Source organism: Lathyrus oleraceus, chromosome 5 (genome assembly GCF_024323335.1).
Source record: "Lathyrus oleraceus cultivar Zhongwan6 chromosome 5, CAAS_Psat_ZW6_1.0, whole genome shotgun sequence".
NCBI classification, from domain to species: Eukaryota; Viridiplantae; Streptophyta; class Magnoliopsida; order Fabales; family Fabaceae; genus Lathyrus; species Lathyrus oleraceus.
Window position 1 is genome coordinate 420,891,791 of NC_066583.1, and position 8,525 is coordinate 420,900,315.

General features: G+C 40.7%; 1 long non-coding RNA gene across 1 annotated transcript; it reads left to right on the forward strand.

Moving 5' to 3' along the window:
* Nucleotides 1–6,393: 6,393 nt before the first annotated feature.
* Nucleotides 6,394–8,238, forward strand: LOC127085184 (uncharacterized). The gene is made up of 2 exons (XR_007788987.1): nucleotides 6,394–6,681; nucleotides 7,997–8,238. It is a non-coding gene; the product is annotated as an uncharacterized LOC127085184 (long non-coding RNA).
* Nucleotides 8,239–8,525: the final 287 nt, after the last annotated feature.

The window sequence follows — 8,525 nt, forward strand, 5'->3', positions numbered from 1 at the left end:
ATTATTTTGGAATAATAATTATTGGAAAATATATAAGTTGGAATAAGGAAAAAGAGTTTTCATTTTGTAAAAGGGTTTTACGTGAAAACTGAGAAGCTGCAGAGAAGAGGAGAAATGGGCAAAGAGGAAGAACCAGAGAGCAAAGGTTGGAGAAGAGCTTGGAGCTTAGAGATTTTGCCGGATTAACTCAGGTAAGGGGGGTTTATCGTCGTTTAATGGGTATTATGGATTAGCATGTACTGGATAGTGATAAACCTTGAATTGACCCTAATTGGGATTGTCAATGCTGAAAATAATGTTGGATAAACTGTGTTAAAAACTGTGATTGAATCGATAATGGTGTGTGTCGTAATTTACTGGACGTATAGCTTTTTACGAAATTGGAATCGGAGGTCCGGAAGTCCTCTAACGGCGGAAAATGCGGAGAATTCTGCATTCTGCTTTGTGTTAGCGCAGGAACTGCTGTTTTGTCTGCGTTAACCGGTTAACCCAGGGTGTTAACCGGTTAACACTGTTGCGAATTGTGAAATTAGTGTTGTTTTGCCTACGTTAACCGGTTAACCCAGGGCGTTAACCGGTTAACACTGTTAAGTTTTGGGACAAGAAGCGTGTTTGTGCTGCGTTAACCGGTTAACCCAGGGCGTTAACCGGTTAACTCTGTTGCAGAGGGGAAAAAGTGTTAATTAAAATGTTGTATGCCTAATTGATGGTTGCCTATACCCGTGTGTGATATAGTAGGGATTATTTCCCGCTGTTTTGAGCAGTATCGGTATTAGTAGAGTGTGCTAATACTGTGATTGAATTAATTGACATGATATGATGTTTTGATACATGTGTTGATGATGTGTGATGGTATGCATAATATTGTGAATGTATATGTTATGCATGTGTTGTGAATGGACTGTTTTATGGCTTAGAGTGTGAGCATATGTTCATTGTGGATTTTGTTGTGATGTTGCATTGCTAGATGATTAGCATGCATATTGTGGCCTTTATGGTGGTAGCTAATTCCCTTGGTGAGGAATTAGTGATGTTAGTCGTTTTGGACTGTTGTTGATGTTTGCATGCTAGGTGAATTAGCGTGCATAGCATGGCCCTTGGGGTGGTAGCTAATTCCCATAGTGAGGAATTAGTGATGTGAGTCACTAGGTCTCAAATGAGTGGGACTAGTGAGCTTGGTAGCCGTACCTGGATTGGTCGGTGAAGTTGAACTATATGTTCAAGAATAGTCGGTACCGCATGCATGGAGTCTCATTGCATAAATTTTGTATGGCGTATAATATGAATGGATGTATTCCAGTATTATACGTGTGTTGTGTGTTTGTGTTGGCATTGAGTATGAGTATGAAGTGTGTTGGTGTTGAATATGATATTTGAGTTGATGTGTCGTTACTGAATAAGTGATATGATTAGGGTGACTAATGTGTTATTTACTTAACAATACATGAGATTTTATAATGCTTGTTATATCGATTGAGGAACTCACCCTTACAACTTTATTTTCAGGTAACGAGCAGTGATTGAGTAGAAGCTAGTCCTTGGAGTCTAGTATAGTTCCTTAGGGGATCGTGCTCTGATAGATGTAACATCGGGACGGGATGTTTTACTTATTTTCATTGATGATTGTTGAATAAGTTTACATGTATTGTGTTACATGTTTTATACTGATGTTGGATTTTATTCCGCTGCGAACTATGCAAATGTTTTATTTGATTAAATAAATGAGCATGACAGGATAATTTGGAACATGGTGTGAAATAATTGTGTGACACCCTTAAATTGCATATTTACTCTGAATTGCATTGTGTTATTTTAATTAAATATTGGGGTATTTTTAGAAGGGTGTTACATTAGTGGTATCAGAGCATAGTCGGTCGAGTCGAGTCGTAATTATTCTGTTTCCCTGTACGGGATAGGTGTTGTGTAACCCTATCAGTACTTATTGTTTTAGCTTGTTGGGTTTTCAGAATAGAGATGGCTGGAAGAGGTAGAGATGATGCTGCGATTGCTGAGGCTCTGGGTATGCTAGCTGGAGTACTTGGAGAGAATCCGAATGTTGTGGGAATGGGAGCTGCTCGTCAACTGAGTGAGTTCCAGAAGAACAATCCTCCAATGTTCAAGGGAGCATACGATCCAGATGGTGCTCAGAAGTGGTTGAAGGAGATCGAGAGGATCTTCCGAGTGACTGAGTGTGCCGATAACCAGAAGGTCAGGTTCGGTACGCATATGCTGTCAGAAGAGGCTGATGATTGGTGGGTTGCTACCCGCACTGAGTTGGAAACTGCTGGGAATGCTGAGATCACTTGGGCTGTGTTCAGAGAGAGATTCCTGAGGAAGTACTTTCCAGAGGATGTCAGAGGAAAGAAAGAGATAGAGTTCTTGGAATTGAAGCAGGGTAACAGGTCTGTTACTGAGTATGCTGCTAAGTTCACAGAGCTGTCAAAGTATTATACTCCCTATAATGAGGCTGCTGGAGAATTTTCAAAATGTGTGAAGTTTGAGAACGGGTTGCGTCCCGAGATCAAGCAGGCTATTGGATATCAGCGGATCAGAGTGTTTTCTGACTTGGTTGACTGTTGCAGGATTTTTGAACAGGATTCCAAAGCCAGAGCGGAGAGCTATCAGCAGAGGGTTGATAGAAAAGGCAAGAATCAGAATGACCGTGGAAAACCGTATGCAGCTGGCAAAGGTTTTTAGAAGCAGAGTGGGATGAAGAGGCCTAGTGGGGGAGACTCTAGTGCTCCTGCTAAGTGTTACAGATGTGGTCAGGCGGGACATCGTTTCCATGAGTGTGCTAGTGTTGAGAAGAAGTGTTTCAAGTGTGGTAAAGGTGGTCATTTGGCTGCAGAGTGCCGGTTGAAGACTCTGACTTGCTTCAACTGTGGAGAGGTGGGCCATATCAGTCCACAGTGTCCTAAGCCGAAGAAAGAGAATCAGTCGGGAGGAAAAGTCTTTGCTTTATCGGGTTCTGAGACTTCTGCAGATGATCGTTTGATCCGAGGTACGTGTTATATTAATGGCTTTCCTCTTGTAGCTATTATTGACACCGGTGCTACTCATTCCTTTATATCTTTGGATTGTGCTGTGAAACTTAAGTTAGAGATATCTGAGATGCGTGGAAGTATGGTGATTGATACTCCTGCGAAGGGTTCAGTGACTACTACTTCAGTTTGTTTGAATTGTCCTTTGAGTATTTTTGGTAGAGACTTTGGGATGGACCTTGTGTGTCTTCCATTAGTGCAGATTGATGTTATCTTGGGTATGAACTGGTTGGTGTTTAACCGAGTTTATATCAACTGTTTTGATAAGACTGTGATATTTCCTGAGATTGAGGAAGGAAAGGATTTGTTTCTATCAGCCAGGCAGGTGAATGAGGCAGTAGCGGATGGGGCAGAGTTGTTTATGCTGTTAGCGACTTTAGAGGCTAAAGATAAACTAGCAATTTGTGATCTAGCCGTGGTGTGTGATTTTCCTGATGTGTTTCCGGGAGAAGTGAATGAATTACCGCCAGAGCGTGAAGTTGAGTTCTCGATTGATTTGGTACCTGGTACTAGACCGATATCGATGGCTCCGTACCGTATGTCTGCTGTTGAGTTAACTGAATTGAAGAGTCAGTTGGAAGATCTGTTGGATAAGAAGTTTATTCATCCGAGTGTGTCACCGTGGGGTGCACCAGTGTTATTGGTTAAGAAGAAAGAAGGTACTATGAGGTTGTGTGTGGACTACAGGCAACTGAATAAAGTGACGATCAAGAATCGGTATCCGTTACCGAGGATTGATGATTTGATGGATCAATTGGTTGGTGCGAGTGTGTTCAGCAAGATAGATTTGAGATCTGGGTATCATCAGATACGTGTGAAAACTGAGGATATTCAGAAGACTGCTTTCAGAACAAGGTATGGACATTATGAGTATTCTGTAATGCCTTTTGGTGTGACTAATGCGCCTGGAGTATTCATGGAGTACATGAATAGGATTTTCCATCCGTATCTAGACCAGTTTGTTGTGGTGTTTATTGACGACATTTTGGTGTATTCGAAATCTGAAGAAGAGCATGCTGAGCATTTGAGAGTGGTTTTAGAAGTTCTACGAGAAAAGAAGTTGTTTGCTAAACTATCCAAGTGTGAATTTTGGTTAGAAGAGGTTAGTTTTCTTGGTCATGTGATTTCAAGAGGTGGTGTTGCTGTTGATCCTTCTAAGATAGAAGCGGTGTCTAAGTGGGAAGCTCCGAAGTCTGTTGCTGAGATTCGCAGTTTCTTGGGATTGGCTGGTTACTATAGGAAATTCATTGAGGGATTTTCTAAGTTGGCGTTACCGTTGACGATGTTGACTAGAAAGGGGCAAGCATTTGTTTGGGACTCAAAATGTGAAGAAGGTTTCCAAGAGTTAAAGAGAAGGTTGACTACTGCTCCTATTCTGATATTACCAAGTTCGTCGGAACCATTTGAGGTTTACTGTGATGCTTCATTGTTGGGTTTGGGTGGTGTGTTGATGCAGAATAAGCAGGTTATAGCTTATGCTTCGAGACAACTGAGGGTTCATGAGAGGAACTATCCGACACATGATTTAGAGTTAGCAGTTGTGGTATTTGTTCTGAAATTATGGAGGCATTACTTGTATGGGTCAAGATTTGAGGTTTTCAGCGACCATAAAAGTTTAAAGTATTTGTTTGATCAGAAAGAGCTGAATATGAGACAGAGGAGATGGTTAGAATTTCTGAAGGATTATGACTTTGGTTTGAATTACCATCCGGGTAAAGCAAACGTAGTGGCAGATGCATTGAGTCGGAAATCATTACATATGTCTATGTTAATGGTTAAAGAATTGGATTTAATTGAGCAGTTTAGAGACTTGAGTTTGGCGTGTGAGAGTACTCACAATAGTGTTAAATTGGGAATGTTGAAGTTAACGAGTGGTATTCTGGATGAGATTAGAGAGGGTCAGAAATCCGATATGCTTTTGGTTGATAAGTTGACTTTAGTGAATCAAGGTCAAGGTGGTGAATTCAGAGTTGATGAGAATGGTATTTTGAAATTTGGTAGTCGGGTGTGTATTCCGGATGTTACTGAGCTTAAGAAGAGTATTCTTGAGGAAGGACATCGTAGTGGCTTGAGTATTCATCCTGGAGCTACGAAGATGTATCATGATTTGAAGAAGTTATTTTGGTGGCCGGGAATGAAAAGAGAAATTGCGAGTTTTGTTTATTCCTGTTTGACTTGTCAGAAGTCAAAGATTGAGCATCAGAAACCGTCTGGGCTAATGCAACCGTTGGCTATTCCAGAGTGGAAGTGGGATAGTATCAGTATGGATTTTGTTTCTGGTTTGCCGAGGACAAGTAAGAATTTTGAAGCTATTTGGGTGATTGTTGATAGATTGACGAAATCGGCTCATTTCATTTCGATCAGAATGGATTATCCGTTAGAGAGACTAGCCGAGTTGTATATTGAGAAGATTGTAAGTTTGCATGGTATTCCGTCGAGTATTGTTTCGGACAGAGATCCTAGATTTACATCGAAGTTCTGGGAAGGTTTGCAGAAGGCTTTGGGAACTAAGCTGAGATTGAGTTCTGCATATCATCCGCAGACTGATGGTCAGACTGAGAGGACGATTCAGTCACTAGAGGATCTTTTGAGGGCTTGTGTTTTGGAAAAAGGAGGTGCTTGGGATTGTTATTTGCCTTTGATTGAGTTTACCTACAACAATAGTTTTCATTCGAGCATTGGTATGGCACCGTTTGAAGCTTTGTATGGTAGGAGATGTCGGACACCTTTATGTTGGTATGAGTCCGGTGAGAGTGCTGTGGTTGGACCGGAGATTGTTCAACAGACTACGGAAAAGATTAAGATGATTCAGGAGAAGATGAGGATTGCTCAGAGTCGTCAGAAGAGTTATCATGATAAGAGGAGGAAGTCACTTGAGTTCCAAGAGGGAGATCATGTGTTTCTTCGCGTCACTCCGATAACTGGTGTTGGTCGAGCTTTGAAGTCGAAGAAGTTGACACCTCGATTTATTGGTCCTTATCAGATTTTGGAGAGGATAGGGGAGGTAGCCTATCGTGTCGCTTTACCGCCGTCGCTTGCGAATTTGCATGAGGTTTTTCATGTGTCTCAGTTGAGGAGGTACATTCATGATCCGTCGCATGTAGTCCAAATAGATGATGTACAGGTGAGAGATAACCTGATTGTTGAAACATCACCTATGAGGATCGAGGATCGAGAGTTGAAGCAGTTGCGGGGTAAAGAGATTGCCTTGGTGAAGGTAGCTTGGGGAGGACCAGCAGGTGGCAATGTGACTTGGGAACTGGAGAGTCAGATGAAGGAGTCTTATCCGGAGTTATTTGCTTGAGGTATGTTTTCGAGGACGAAAACTCTTTTAGTGGGGGAGAGTTGTAACACCCCAATAAAATAAAATAATTATTTAAATTAAGTTAATAGTATATTATTAATTTAATCAAATAATTGGGTTATTTTATTATTGGATTATTATTATTATTATTTTGGAATAATAATTATTGGAAAATATATAAGTTGGAATAAGGAAAAAGAGTTTTCATTTTGTAAAAGGGTTTTACGTGAAAACTGAGAAGCTGCAGAGAAGAGGAGAAAGGGGCAAAGAGGAAGAACCAGAGAGCAAAGGTTGGAGAAGAGCTTGGAGCTTAGAGATTTTGCCGGATTAACTCAGGTAAGGGGGGTTTATCGTTGTTTAATGGGTATTATGGATTAGCATGTACTGGGTAGTGATAAACCTTGAATTGACCCTAATTGGGATTGTGAATGCTGAAAATAATGTTGGATAAACTGTGTTAAAAACTGTGATTGAATCGATAATGGTGTGTGTCGTAATTTACTGGACGTATAGCTTTTTACGAAATTGGAATCGGAGGTCCGGAAGTCCTCTAACGGCGGAAAATGCGGAGAATTCTGCATTCTGCTTTGTGTTAGCGCAGGAACTGCTGTTTTGTCTGCGTTAACCGGTTAACCCAGGGTGTTAACCGGTTAACACTGTTGCGAATTGTGAAATTAGTGCTGTTTTGCCTGCGTTAACCGGTTAACCCAGGGCGTTAACCGGTTAACACTGTTAAGTTTTGGGACAGGAAGCGTGTTTGTGCTGCGTTAACCGGTTAACCCAGGGCGTTAACCGGTTAACTCTGTTGCAGAGGGGAAAAAGTGTTAATTAAAATGTTGTATGCCTAATTGATGGTTGCCTATACCCGTGTGTGATATAGTAGGGATTATTTCCCGCTGTTTTGAGCAGTATCGGTATTAGTAGAGTGTGCTAATACTGTGATTGAATTAATTGACATGATATGATGTTTTGATACATGTGTTGATGATGTGTGATGGTATGCATAATATTGTGAATGTATATGTTATGCATGTGTTGTGAATGGACTGTTTTATGGCTTAGAGTGTGAGCATATGTTCATTGTGGATTTTGTTGTGATGTTGCATTGCTAGATGATTAGCATGCATATTGTGGCCTTTATGGTGGTAGCTAATTCCCGTGGTGAGGAATTAGTGATGTTAGTCGTTTTGGACTGTTGTTGATGTTTGCATGCTAGGTGAATTAGCGTGCATAGCATGGCCCTTGGGGTGGTAGCTAATTCCCATAGTGAGGAATTAGTGATGTGAGTCACTAGGTCTCAAATGAGTGGGACTAGTGAGCTTGGTAGCCGTACCTGGATTGGTCGATGAAGTTGAACTATATGTTCAAGAATAGTCGGTACCGCATGCATGGAGTCTCATTGCATAAATTTTGTATGGCGTATAATATGAATGGATGTATTCCAGTATTATACGTGTGTTGTGTGTTTGTGTTGGCATTGAGTATGAGTATGAAGTGTGTTGGTGTTGAATATGATATTTGAGTTGATGTGTCGTTACTGAATAAGTGATATGATTAGGGTGACTAATGTGTTATTTACTTAACAATACATGAGATTTTATAATGCTTGTTATATCGATTGAGGAACTCACCCTTACAACTTTATTTTCAGGTAACGAGCAGTGATTGAGTAGAAGCTAGTCCTTGGAGTCTAGTATAGTTCCTTAGGGGGTCGTGCTCTGATAGATGTAACATCGGGACGGGATGTTTTACTTATTTTCATTGATGATTGTTGAATAAGTTTACATGTATTGTGTTACATGTTTTATACTGATGTTGGATTTTATTCCGCTGCGAACTATGCAAATGTTTTATTTGATTAAATAAATGAGCATGACAGGATAATTTGGAACATGGTGTGAAATAATTGTGTGACACCCTTAAATTGCATATTTACTCTGAATTGCATTGTGTTATTTTAATTAAATATTGGGGTATTTTTAGAAGGGTGTTACACCGCTCAGTGGCTTAGAGAGTGTTCCCACTTCTCGAGAGATAGCTGACTTGTTGCACATAGATGAATCCCTGATTGAAGCTCATATGACCACCAAAGGTGGAATTCAAGGTCTCCCTTCTGAGTTCCTCATCGCTCAAGCTACTGTGTATGGGAAGGCCATGAGTGAGGATGCCTTCGAGGCCAT